Source organism: Desmodus rotundus, chromosome X (assembly GCF_022682495.2).
Source record: "Desmodus rotundus isolate HL8 chromosome X, HLdesRot8A.1, whole genome shotgun sequence".
In the NCBI taxonomy this organism is placed as follows: Eukaryota; Metazoa; Chordata; class Mammalia; order Chiroptera; family Phyllostomidae; genus Desmodus; species Desmodus rotundus.
Genome location: NC_071400.1, coordinates 9,027,964 through 9,042,612, shown reverse-complemented (window position 1 = coordinate 9,042,612; position 14,649 = coordinate 9,027,964). Strand labels below are relative to the sequence as shown.

Here is a 14,649-nt window from a genome sequence, read left to right as displayed (position 1 = left end):
AGGAAGGTAATTCAAAGGGAAGAGAACTAGGAAAGGTAAGAAACCCAAAAGAGGAATACATTTTTTAAATATTTGAGGTAAAAGTCTAGTTTGAGGGTTGGTGAAAAAAATGATAGAAAATCTTAGAAGACATGGAAGTTACACAGAAGTCAAGATTTGTAAAAGGTTCTAACAAATTAAAACAATATTCTGATTGTAATACAATGAAATGAAAGTGGGAGAAAATGTATGAACCAGGAAATGGGTCCGCAAAAGCAACTGGATACAGACAAGATAGAAAGACATGTTTAGCAGCATTTTCTGTGAAAAAGTCAGGGATTTTAGTCAACACAGAGCTCAGTGTGAGTCATCAGGACAAGGTGGCTCACAAAGCTGGTACCAATGATTCTGATACATTATCAACCTCACTTTAAAAGGGTCCTAGGCAAATAGGAGCTTGTTCTAGGAGGTCAGTTGGAATGGGAAGAGGACTAGAGTCCAGGTTGCAAAAGGTCTGGTTGAAGAAGCCAGGGCTTCTCGAGAAAAGAATACTTCTTGAGCAAAGAAAAAGAATGTGGTCTCTACTTCATATCTTTGAGAGGCTGTCATAGACCAGAGGGTGTAGACAGAGTCGATGTGGTCACATGGCACAGAGCTAGGACTCATGGGTCGATATTACAGAAAGGCAGATTTTCATTTAGTAGAAGTAAGAAATTTCTAATTATTAGAGCTGTCTGAAGTGTAACTGCCCAGAAAGGAATGAAGTCTCTGTCACTGGGGACTTACAGGTAGAGACTGGACAGTCATTTGCTATCAAATAGTAGAAGGGCTCCTGCACTGGGGGAGGGTGATTGTACTAGATTATTGTTAAAGCTCCTTCCAACCCTAAGATTCTAGGATGCTGTTCATTAAAATGAGAAAAAAATTAAAAAACAATTAAAAATATGATGAGAGTGCACAGATTCATAAATGAGTCACAGTGGTTGTTATAGGGAAGAATTGATTAGGAGAAGGAAAGAAACTAAATGGCTGAGAGTGGGCAGGGAAGAACCAGAGAGGGTGGGCAGCAAGTAGAGAGGGTATAACAAATTAGGAAGGCATCTTCAGATTTTCCACTTAGCCATCTCTTGCATATTGACAAGGCCTTGTGTTCTAGCCATGCAAATGAACAGAGCACACAAGTCCAGAACCAAAAAGAAATTCATCTCAACCTAGAAGAAATTAGGGTAGAAAGAAGTCCAAATGTTGCTAAAAATGGCCAGGATAACCTGCTGTTCTGAGACCGTGCCCCTCCAGCCTTGTGACGCATGCTGCCATCAGATAGTGTGTTGCCATGACAATGGTCAGTGTCGAAAGGCTGCTGAATTTTCTACATTCTGAAAGATTTTCCTGAACCTGCCTACAAGATTGTCGTTTATTCTTGCATATAAAAACCTCAGCCACGCTGGCATTTCTCCCCGCCTCCCTTTCCCTTCCCCCATTAAAAACAAAGGTTGGGGGACACAGGCACAGATTGATTTGGGGAGGTGGGATGGCGATGAGGAAGTGGATAAAGCTCCACCCTATGGGAGGCAATTTAGCCAGTGTGTACAGTTGAATTTGTTCAGCCTTTGAGCTTGTTTTTTTTCCTCTTTCTCACCACATCCCTTAGAAGCACAGAAGATGGGATTTTGAACCTATTGGACATTAAACCAGAGGTGGTTCATCTTACAGAGATGCATTCCACATGCTACAGGATGACTGGAGGGACAGGCAGATTTAGACTTCATCTTATCCCATCTTTTCAGCCCATTAATCTATCCGAGAGGGGAAAAAAGACAAAAATAAAGACATGGAGAATAAATTCAAACTTTCAGATTTATACAGAGAAAAGCCGTGTTTTGCTCCCACAAATTGCTCTTCTCATGCCAATGAATCTTGAAGATAATATGTGTCATTGTTCACAGGAAGTGTGGGTCAGAGTGGATCACTCAGCCTAGCTCATGACCGCTGCTGTAAAATCATCTTTGCCGCATCTTCATGTGCTCAAACTTGTTTACCTTTCCTCTGGTTGACGTACTCCGGAGGGGTTGGCTCACAGCGAGCCTTCTAGAGTTGGAACTGTGCTGATGTGATCAGTCTCCAGAAGGAGGTGGCTAGTTCCCCAAGACTGAGTAGCTCTGCATGGGGAAACGGGGGTAAAGGTTTTCTAGTCCCTGTTACTGATAACATTTGAATCAAGTAAAGGTCCTTAGGGGGACAAAAGCTTCATGTTCCAGTCCAGGCCCAACCCTCTGGGGGTGAGGGCAGGGAAGGGTGGGTGAGTTGTGCATATGTATGTGTTGGAATTATAAGGTTTCTACACTTGCTCTGAGTTCCCAGACTGTACCCTTGGTGTGCTTGTGATAGAAAAGGAAACAAATGGGGCCCAGAAGCAAGGAGGAGCATGGTAGGGAGTGGGGACAAGAGACCTTGTGCACATCCGCCCTTTCTGACCCTTAGTGAAGGTGGCTTAGTATGGCAGCCACTCCAGTACAAGGTTGGGGAGATGGGCCACCAAACTAATGTGGGTGTAGGGAGAGACAATATAGGTGAAATAACAAGAATAATAGCTACTATTTGTCTTACAGATGAGGAAACTGAGGCTCAGAGCAGATAAGTGAGCTGCCCAAGGTCACCTTTATTAATTCATTCAGCAAGTAATTACTAAGCACCTACTATATGCCATACACTGTGCTAATAGGTGATGGAGTGAACATTTGAACCCAGATCTCTCTGAATGGGGGCTTTGGAGTCAGGCTGTTTGCCCTTTCTGGTGCCCCTCCTCCCTTCACAGTGTTGCCCTGCCAACTCTACTCATCAGCCCCCATCGGCTTTTTTCTAATCACCTTAATAAACCCTTCCCACCCTGCACTACACACCTGGCTCCTTCCGTGTGGATGACCCATAGCACCTGAAATCTGATGTCTCCCTGGAAATAGGGGAAAGATAGCCCTGGGTAACACTTGAAATCATGGCCTTTCACCTAGGACTTCGAGCCCTCCCTAACTCCCCACCCCTGCCATGCCTCCATCATCCCACCATACTGTAATTGAACCTTCCAACTCCATTTTTATCTGAGAAATAAAAGAGAAGGACAGAAGGTGGAAGAAGTCAGCCACCCAGCTCCTGCTGCCTGAAGTGTGCTGTGGTCACCAGCCCATCTGCTATTTATAGCTCCTCAGCCTCAAGCTGAGACCCTTTGCACATCTGCTTGTAATATTCTCAAGAGAACCATTGTGCTGAGTGTGAGCAGCATCTCCTCTGGCATCCTGAAGTCTGGGACTAACATTCTTCTAGGGACTAACAATTGGGGCATCTGGTCTGGGCATGTCCAAGGTCTGCTGGAGCCCCAAGTTTGAGGTAGAGGTAGTACTCCTGCCCAGTGGGACTCAAAACCATAGAAACTCAGCTTACTTCCATACTTTTTTGCTTCAAGAGAAGGCGTGAGGATAAGTTGAAAGGCAGGGTTGGTCCCAAGACAGTCTGACCATTTGCTTCAAGCTTTTAGAAGAAACTTGGAGCAGTATTGGGAGGATACTTTGAGCCAATTGTATGACTTTAGATGAGGATCTCTGTGATGTCCTTCCCTCATCTCTCCTTGCCATCCCCTGTCCTTTCTTTATTCCACTCCAGCCTGGTATGAATCCTTTCCAGTCTACCACCAGCCTGTGCTTCTCCACTGACCAAGTTCCTCTCTCTTGCTTTATCAGAATATAATAATTGGATAGGTTTGTTATTGTTGTCATTCTTGTTGTTGTTGTTGTTAAACAAAATGATAAGTTATAAAAATATCATGCTGAACATTTTATAAATTCTAAAATAAAAATGGACTCTGCTACCTCACATTACAATAACTTAGTGGTTTTTAACAAACCATGAAAACCCTTGGCAAGTTACTTATGAAGACATCAAATATCTATCTAAATCCAGGAGGTAGGAACTACCATATTGAAAGCCTACTGTGCGACACTTTGTGCTAGATCCTTAACATAGATAATCTCATTTAATCCTCACAATTACCTTATGAGGTAGGAAAATTGTGCCTGAAGATGTAGTGTAACATGCCCATAGTCACATAACAAGTAAGTGGTGACCTTGGGATTTGAATCCAGGCCTGATGCCCCTCTTCTCCTTGGCAGTATTGCTCACTCAAGTCTACTCATCATCCTTTGTCTGCTTTTTCTAATTTCCCCTTAGTAAACCCTTCCCACCCTGCAGTGCCTCCCAAAGTGAGGTTGCAAACCAGTTTAATTCTAAGAAGTATTATTGTGTCTCCACTTTCAAGCCTAGCTAAATCAATCAATGAATATTCTTTGGCATGTCTCATGTGCTTGGCGCCATGGGAAATATGAGAGGAGTTTAAGACGTGGTCCCTGCTTCTGATAAACAGCTGAGAAGTCTAGGTGAGGATTTGATGCGGGAAGTGCGGGAGTACTACATTAGAGAGACTGCTTTCAGAAGACTGGAAGGATTTGGATAGATAGGACTGAGGAAATGCTCAGAAGCAAAGGAAACTTAGATGGGGGTGTCAGGGGCAGATTGCAGGTTTCCTTGAATTTCGGCTGAATAGTCCATATCAGATACAGGAAAGTGGGACCCATTCTAGGTTCTGCAATTAGGATATGACTTGATGCAGTGATATTTGGATGGATCGTGGTGGTATTCCAAGAGTGAGCCTGCAAGGGCCTGAACAAGAATGGTGGTGGTAGAATATTTCCTGTCCTATTCCTCCAGAATGGCTGAGAGCTGGTAGGACTAGAGTATCAACAACACTTGGAGGTAAGTCAAGGAGAACAGAAGTAAAAATGATTCTGAGTTTTCTAGCCTGGCTACCAACTGGGACGGGAAGCTGTTGGGGTAGGGGGTTAGTTTTACAGAAACATATACTTGATGTGTTCTGTTTTGATATGTTGAATTAGAGGTATGATACAATATCTTGGTACATCTACATGGGAGAATTTCTTGCAGCCAATTAAAAAGAACTGTTTAAGGATAGTTGGTGGACATAAGAATATGTTCATGATAATAATGTTAAGTCAAAAAATACAAGATACAAAATGATTTAATACCATATATTCTCAATTTTGTAAAATATACATAATCTGTGTTTGTGTGTGAGTGTGTGGATATGCACAGAAAAACACTGGAAAAAAATAAACCTAAAATGCTAACAGTAGTTATCTTTGGTGGTAGAATTGGAATTATGGGTAATTTTTTACTTGTTCTTTGTTTTTTTTCTCTATTTTTCAAAATTTCTACCATGAACATGTATTCCTTTTATAGTCAGATCAAAACAATACATATTTAAGAAGAACACAATACATTTTTATAAGACCTTCTGTCCCAATTTTTTGTTTATAAAATCTGGTCATTACACCTACAAACAGCTGGAAAAATAAGGGACTGGAGAGTGCATATTTTACACATCTCAGATGCTATTGCCTTTGTTAGGTACTTCTAGTAATTCTAGGGTGCTTCCATTTGACTTGCAAAGCAGATCTTCCTTTGACTCAAAATGTAAAGCCTCTTCTGTCCAGTAGCAGGGCAGAAAATCCAGATAGCTCCATTGGTCCACCTCCCTTTCCAAAATTCTCTTCACTCCAAAGTAACTGTCTCAGTCTCAGTCTCAGTCTTTCTGAGTTTTCTCTTCTACCCCATTGATCTGTGTATCTATCCCTCCCCACAATCTTGATTACTGTAGGTATATAATAAATCTTAAAATCAGGCATAGTGGTTCTTCTTTTTCAAAATTGTTCTGGCTATACTAGTTCCTTTGCCTTTTTATATAAGCTTTAAAATAATCTTTTTTATATCTAGAAAAAAATCTTAGTGTAATTTTGTTAAGAATTGTGTTAACCCTGTATATTGATTTGGGGAGAATTAATAACTTGATTGTGTTGAGTGTTCCAATCCATGAACATGGTATGTCTTTCCATTTACTTTCTTTGATTTCTTTCATAAGCATTTTATAATTTTCAACCTACAGATTCTGAGCAGGCTTTATACCTAAGTTTTTCTTTTGTCTTTTTTTAAAAAAGATTTTATTTATTTATTTTTTTAGAGAGAGGGGAAGGGAGGGAAAAAAAAAGAGGGAGAGAAACATCAATGTGTGTTTGCCTCTCACACACCCCCACTGGGGACCTGGCCTGCAACCCATGCATGTGCCCTGACTGGGAATTGAACCAGTGACCCTTTGGTTCACAGCCCAGCATTCAATCCACTGAGCCACACCAGCCAGGGTCAGGACTTTTCTTTTTTGGAGTCAGTGTATTTTTCACTTTGGTTTCCATGTGTTCATTGCTAGGATATAGAAATGCAGTTTTTGTATATTGTGCCTCTATCCTGTACAGACCTTGCTGAACTCACTGATTTGTTCTAGGTTTTCTTGTAGATCCTTTAGGATTTGCTACATAGATCACCATTCATCTGCAAATAGAGAGAGTTTCATTTCTTCCTTTCTAATCTGTAGTAGAATAGAAAGGATTGAAGTGTAGAAACCCTACCTACCTTTAAGTCCCTTTCCTCTCCCCCATTTATAATATAATTGTCATAAATATTTCCAATACATATATTAAGAAATATATCAGACAGCATTTTGATTTTTGCTTCACTCATCAAAAATGATTTAGAAAACTCAAAAGAAGAAAAATGTATTATATTTAACCACAGTTTTATTCTTTCTATTGTTCTTTCTTCCTTCCTAATGTTCCAAGATTCCTTGTTTTGTCATTTACTTTCCATTTCAAAAACTTCTTTTAGTTATTCTTTTAGGGTAGGTCTGGCAGCAACAAATTCTCTGTTTTCCTTCCTCTGAGAATATTTGTATTTCCCCTTCATTCCTGAAGGATATTTTCATTGGGTATAGAATTGTGGGTTTACAGTTCTTTTCTTTTAGCACCTGAAAAATGTTGTACCACATCCTCTGGCCTCCATAATTTCTGATGAGAAAAACACTATCATTTGAATTATCTTTCCTTTATAGTTAAGTCTTTGTTTCTGGCTTGCTACTTTCTAGATTTTCTCTTTTTCTTTAGTTTTGAGGAACTTGATTGTGATAGGCCTTGGTGTGGATTTCTTTGGGTTTATACAGTTTGAATTTCAGTAGGTAGGTATGTGTCTTTTGCCAAGTCTGGGAAATCTTTAGCCATTATTTCTTTAAATACTTTTTCAGTCCACTCTCTCTTTTTCTTCTAGGGCTTTGGTGACATGAGTATTAGATTTTTTATCATAGTCCCACAATTGTCCCCAAGGTTCTGCTCATTTTTAAAAAAATTTTATTGTTATTCAGTTACAGTTGTATGCCTTTTCTCTCCATCCCTGCACCCCACCCCAGCCAAACCCACCTCCCTCCCCCACCTCCACCCTCCCCCTTGATTTTGTCCATGTGTCCTCATTTTTTTCAGACTATTTTTTATCTTTTGTTCAAACTGGATAGTTTCTATTATTTTATATTCCAGCTTACTGATTCTTTTTCTGCCCCCTCCATGCTGCTATTGAGCCCATCTGTTCAGTTTTTTACTTCACTCAATATATTTTTCAGTTCTAAAATTTCCATTTAGTTTTCTTTATTTCTTCTATTTCTTTGTTGAGACTTCTTACCTTTTTCATTTGTTTCAGGTATGTTCATTCTTGCTCATTGATGTATGTTTATGATGGCTGCTTTAAACTTCTTGTCAGATATTTCCAGTATCTACATCATCTCTATGCTGGCATCTGGTGATTGTGTTTTTCTCATTCAAGTCGAGGGTTTCCTGTTCTTGGTATGAGTGCTTTTCTATTGTATCCTGAATATTACGTATACTTTTATGAAACCCTACATCTTATTTAAATCTGTCTTAGCAGGCTTCCTCTGACACCACATAGGCAGGGGAATGGGGCATCACCCCATTACCTCTAGGTGGGGATTAAAGTCTAGGTTCCCCATTCAGCTGCCATTGACAGTCTGGGGAGTGGATACCACAATACTGTTGGGCAGGAGTAAAAATTCAGGATCCCCACTAGACCTTCACTGATATCAACCTGGCCAGGAATGGGAGTGACACCTTGTTATTGCTCCCCATGTGGCCCCTACTGGCACAGCGTTGGATGGTCATCCTTGCCATGGCACAAGGAATAAACACCTGGCTTTCCACACTGCCTTCTCTGACACCACCATGGTGGGGTGGTAAGGGAGCCTGGTTACTGCTAGGCCAATTTTTTAATTTTAATATTTCATTCATTCAACCAATATGTATTTGGAGTTAATATCTGCCAGGCCCTATGCTAGCCACCAGTGATAAAGATATAAATAAAACAGGTAAAGGCCTTCCCATCATGGAACTCAAATTCTAGTGGGAGAGATAGACAATGAGCAAATAAGTAAATATTTAATGTTGGCTACTGAAACATTCAGAATGGGTGCTATTTTAGATTGGATGGTCAGTAAAGGCCTCCCTGAGGAAGTGACATTTGGGAGTAGAACTTAATGAATTAAGGAAAGAGCTTTGCAAAAATTGAGGTGAAGAACATTCTAGATGTAAGGAAAAAGCAGAATCAAAGACACCAAGGCAGGAATAAATTTGGTGTGTTTAATATATATGTTTTAATGTGAATTAGAAATATAACTATCTCATCAAACTCTTTTTGATTTCACAGATATTGTAAGATGGGGTTAAGTTAAAAAAAAGAGTCAGCAGGAGAGAGATAAGTAGTCTATGAATATGGTGACATTTTTGACAGTATTGGAATTTGGGAAACAAATCTGTCTCTGAGGTAGATAATGGCGTGACCCCCATTTAACAGATGAGAGAACTGAGGCTTAAAGAAGGTTGATTAGCTTGTGCCAAGTCACCCAGCAAGTAAGTGAGGGAGCTGGGGTTCCACACAAGAAACTGAAGATCATACTCAAAGTTTAGAAGAGGAAATATGGAATTTTTCTTCTGCCTGATGGAACTGCTGCTTGTTTCATACAACAAACCAAGAACTTTGAAGAACAGTTGGAGGCTCTAATGTGTTTATTAATTAAGCACTTTTTTTTTCTGTTTGCCCAAAGTACATGCCTAAAGCAATTATATCGTTTATTCCCCTCCAGCCTTTAGCTCTATTATCAAGGGGCTAAAGAGAGGTTGGAACTTATTAGAGAAAATAAGGTAAACCACTCTGGGTTCTGGAATACCTAACTGTTGACAATTCTCTCAGTCTACCTGGAGGCCCTTTAACCAACTGAGACTCAGGTGCTGTCTTTAGCACAGCAGCCAAATCCAGCAGCGCTGAGAGGCTTTTTATGCCAGAATAGGCAGGCCCAGCCTTTCTGGCCTTGCTGCCAAGGGGCAGCCTTTGCAGGATTCTTGCCACAAAGTTCCAGAGGAAGCTCTGTAGACATCCCATCCTGTGCACTCCTCTGCTGTACCTGGACAGGGACATCCCCAATCCAGAGTCAGGCCAGTAAAGAGCCCTCAAGTGTTTTGAGAAAGGGAAGCATCTTTGTAGGCTCCTGGTTTCCAACATCCTTCTGCTTCTTTGCAGCTTCAAGCATATTTTGGAGGGAGATTTCATAAAGATTTCTAAATTGAGTTAGAATTTCAAGTCTATTGTGACATGCAAATTAGTCCTGCTTGCCCATTGGCAGCAATGCAGCTGAAGTGCCTAGAGACAGGCCGTAAAATGAAAACATCAAAGTGATTAAATGTGCCCGAAGAGCATAATTGAGTGCATGAATAAGAGAAAATAAAACAAATTGATTTTCTCCTGTGCCAGAAAAACAGAATAATTGAGAACAAAATAATAGACTTTGAAGTAATCAAAGTGAGGAATGCACCATAGTGACATAGAAACAGCCAGTTGTGGGAGAGATTTATTGTGTTTCTGTTATCATTTTTACAACTTTAATTTCATTAGCTAATAAATACAAATCAATTGAAAAATCAGTCAACCAGAAAGGAGGCAGTCCCAAGCCAAGATTTTTATTCACATCTCTAAAACAGGCTGAGGTGGTTATCCTTAATCTATTTTCATAGGCACACATATCCCCCGTGAGCTGGAAAACAAGTTCTGGGAGGCCTCTGTCCTTTGGAGAGATGATACTCTGTTCTGCCAGTCACTTTCCACATATAGGTTTACAGATTCAACTTTCAAAAGGGTTGCTTATATACTCTTCCAAGATTTCCAACAGACAGAATTGCCTGCATGTGGCATTTTGGTTTACAAAGAAGATGTTTTCGTGGCACTGACCAGCACCTATGGTCTGGCACTGGTGGTGGTGGCAGCTACAGCAACAAGAGCAGGAGCACCTGCCACTCTCACAATATGGCTGAACATTTATGGCTCACTGCTTCTATCATTGTCCCCCACTGCCTCCTGCACACATACACACACACACATGATACTGAACTCTAATCTAAACCAAGAGGGCCAAACAAAAGTATGCTACCCCTTTGGTTTCTGGCCTGGAAGCCATGATGCTGGGGTGGTTTAGAGGAGGGAGCTAGGCCTGGAGACCTCATGCTGACTTGGAGCACTGGGGACTCCAAGCTATGCCGGGACCAGGTGCTGGAAGATCACAGAGCAAACATGAGACCACTACAGAACTATTTTTATGGCTCCTCCAGGGAAAGAATCCCTCCACCCCACTCCTCAGCTGTTCGTGGCTGGGCTCAATGGCCCTTCACTTCAGGATCTGCAGTGATGGCTGATTTGACTCGAATGGCAGTTTTTCCTTTCACAGGCCCTCGAGCTACCCTGGCAGCTGTTGGCATTTCCAGATGTTCATGACACACCCTACCTTCAGGGCTCCACAGTTAGCAGCTATGCCTTTGGCTCCAGTAAAGGTCTTTGGGACCACTGGGACTGTAAACCAGAGTGTGCAGAAGGAGTTGGCATTGCTAAGACTGGCAGTCCTTGCTGGCTCAATCAGGATGGCATGGTTAATAGATTGCGCCTGCCAGGCAATTGTCCTGAGAATTTATCTTCCAGGAAGCACCTAGAAGCTGAAGGGAGTGTCTGCGACCTTCTAGTGGCATCCAAGACCTAATCATCATGTGCCTCGAGGTGAATAGGGAAGGTTAGCATTTAGCTCCTTTGCGCAAGAGAGCAAGAGTTTGTCTCCAGTTCAGGCCTAAAATCCCAGCTTCCATTTCCCACTGGTGTTTGGGTGGAGCAAAATGGAGCAAATGGCTTTCACAACTCTAAAGCATTATACAGATGTAAGGCTGTATTATTCTTCCTGCCACTGCTATTCCCATTATCCTGGATTTCCCAGCCCAGTATTTTTGTCTGAAAAAGAAATGTGGTGAAAGCACATGGACCAAAGAACGTGGAGCTGTAACTCCAAAATGCCTGGGAGGCATTGCCTAGAAGATAAAACATTTGGAGGCTGAGCTCCATAGGTTGGCTGGCTGGCTGGCTGGCAGGCAAACAGCCCACTTCTGTGATGTCACCTCAGTTACTTGTGCCTATCCTTCCACATGGATCCAGCAGATTCAGGCCCAGGAGGGAAGAAAAAGTGAATCATAGGCTATTTTAGAAATTGCTTCGATTCCATTTGAGGTTGCAATAGTCCCTTGCAAGCTAAGACCAGAGCACCCTAACCATCAGGGGAACATCCTTTACATGCTGATATCCTGTAAATGCCAGAAGCCTGGTGGGATTAATCCATAGCCTCAGGTTCTAATTCAGGTCAGAGGCAGACAAGTGGTAATTGGTGGTTATACTTAATTGTCATTGAAAGGCTTTCTGATGACAGGAGGGATCTACATTCCAAGACAAGCAATGCAGTTGACAATTAAGAGCTAAAATTAAATCAGCCATCCATATCAGCACATGCCTCATAGAAATCTTTTGTTCTGCCATCACTCCCCAGTAGAGAATGAGACCCTCCAGCTTGGTTGTGATGGGGCAGCAGCTGTGAAACTTGCTCTAGCCCGCAATCACACTAGATGACCCTCCTCTCCATCTTAAAAAGCCATTCAGAGGTTCCCCATGGCCTCTAGGATAAGACCATGGCTTTCTAGGCCTGTCTTGATGATCTGGCCTATAGCCAACTCTCCAGCTCTTTAGCCGCCACCTCCCCCAACCCTCATCCTGTGCTCTGGCCACAAAAAGTTTGCAGTTACCTTTACACATCCTGCTCTGTTCCTACTTCCTGGAACATTCTGTCCCTCTTTGCTCTTCAAGATGCCACCTCCTCTGTAAAGCCTTCCACATCCTCTCTTTGTATACCCTTGGCACTCTGTACAGACTGGTATTTTATTGCAACATTGCTATGGACTATGATGTGTTTGTCTCCATTTGTGCCTTCCTCACTAGACTGAGAACTCCTTGAGGGAAGAACGGTGTCTTGTTCTCTTTCATGATCCCAGAACCCAGCACTGAGCCCAATCCATTGTAGGCATCAGTGGTAAAGGCTTGTGAAATGAATGATCAGAGATAGGGACCAGATTGGGCTGAGTGAGCTGGATGACCGAAGATGAGTGGGGTGGTGGGTGTGCACCATCCAAGATTCTCAGATACTAGAGGCTGTAGAGGCTGATGGTGGCAGAGCAGCCTGAGCAGGAACAGTCCAACAGCAATCCCTACAATGACTTTTTCCCCAAAATGTGCCCCATGTTCCTCTATATGAGAGACAATTTGAGGTGGCACAAAGACATTTTTCATTTTAATAGTCATATTTATTTTAATGTATGTTTTAAAATGTAATTAAGCACATCAGGCATTATTATTAGTATTAATTATTATTTAGGATAGATAAAGCCAAAATATGTATTATTGTTACTACTAATACAGATGTTAAGTAGGTACAATGACATTTCTGAAAGGGGTGCTCATATGATGGAAGCTTTAGAAACACTTTTCAGCAGTCCTAAATTCATTTCCCTGTTCCTCTGTGGTGCCACGCATCCACCAAGTATCCTAGGGTCACCTCCAGCATTCCTCTAAACTGCTAGGACACTGACTGTTTTCAGAACTCATTTGCCACTTAGCCAGGTGGCATGGATGCTCCTTTTGAAAGCGTATGTTGGCTCACCCCAACCATATTTATAAGGGCCTTAAGAGCAATGACCAAGCTTTAAGCCTCTATGGACTGAATGGGAAAGCACTTTATCAGCTGCCCCGATAACTCTACAGATGTTCATTATTTAGCCCTTATTATGTGCCAGACACTGTTAAGAGTGCTAACAACAGAGTGATGGACAAGATGGACAAGGTCCCTGCCCTCAGAGAGCTTGTGTCAGGAGACAGTTAACAAGCAAATAAACACACAAGATGTTTTCACTGTGCCAAGTGCATTGAAGAACATAAAATAAGATGATGTGGCAGAAAATGAGTGAGTGGGGGTGGCTGCTTAGATTTGGAAGTCATAAGGCCTCTCACAGGTGACTTTTGAACTGAGGCTGAATGATGAGAAGAGTAAGAAATGGGGATAATCAGGGACAGAGCATTCCAGGTGGAAGGAACAGCAAGTGCAAAGAAGGGGGAAGCCCTAAGAAGGAAAAATGACTCGTGACCCATCCCTCTATATTAACTTTCTCTTGTTTCTTTCCTTCTTCTTATAGACAGTTGTTAAAGGAATAGAATTTCCCTGTTTTTCTCCACATTCTTAATAAGAGATACTAGAAGTCAAAGTGAAAACTGAATTAGACCACAAGTCTCTTATTCCTACTAGTACTGTTCTTTGAGATGGTTTTACACTGTGTCAGTTGTTTTCCAGAAGTTGGGGTGGCTTTATATTGATACATCCCTATGCCTTTTGACTTCTTTTGGCATTCTCTTGTGCTCTGAAAAACTGAGGTAGCATTTTTAGATCTACAAAAATAACTAATTAAATATTTTACCAAAACAATCACAACTTGCTACTTTAAAAAATCTACAATTTACACACCTTCCTGCTTTCCCTTTTGAGAGTATTATGTAACCCTAAACAAATGTTCGTCAACAGCAAAATTATTTAATGAAAATGTCAGTGTGTTGTAGCTTCATGTGTAGATTTTGAAATCTAAGTTAAACTTTTTTGAGTTATATGAATTATTTACAGTCTAGCAAACATATTTCTCAGCTACCAACAGAACAGTGCTAAGTGTTAGGCATTCTGATCAGCAGCCTTCAGCTCAGATTCTAGTTCTATTGAAGGTTAACATTCTTCTATTTTTTTTTTTGTATCTTTTGTAATCATGCCAGTTGCTGGTGTATTAATGACAGTTATTCATAAAAATAAATGGAATTAAAGGAAAAAAAAAGAAAAATGACTCATGTGTTCCAGCAACACAAAGATGCTCCATGTGGCTAGAATAGAGTGAGTAAAGAGGATTGTGGCAGGAGACTGGAGACAGGAGCCAGAGCCTGCAGGGCTTGGCAGCTAAGTAATTTGGATTTTATTATAGGTGTGATTGGAAGCCATGGAGGGTTTTGAGCACAAGAGTGGTGTGGTCTGACCCAAGTTTTAACAAAATACTCTGGCTGCTACAGGATGGTCATGTAAGGGGAGATAGTGGTTTGGAGTAAGGTTATAGCAGTGAAGGATGGAAGGAAGTGGGTGGATTTGGAGTATATTGTGAAGGTAAAATTCACAGGACTTGCCAATGGATTGAAAGGGAGGTGGTAAATGGAGGAGGAAATGAGGCTGACGCTTAGTCCATGTCATGAAGATAAAAAACACAAGGGAACTGTTCTGTATCT

General features: G+C 41.4%; 1 protein-coding gene across 1 annotated transcript in view; it reads left to right on the top strand.

Moving 5' to 3' along the window:
- The window catches only part of HDAC8 (histone deacetylase 8), a 236,960-nt gene that overhangs the window by 216,518 nt on the left and 5,793 nt on the right, over positions 1-14,649 (top strand). The gene's annotated exons all lie outside the window — the stretch shown is intronic.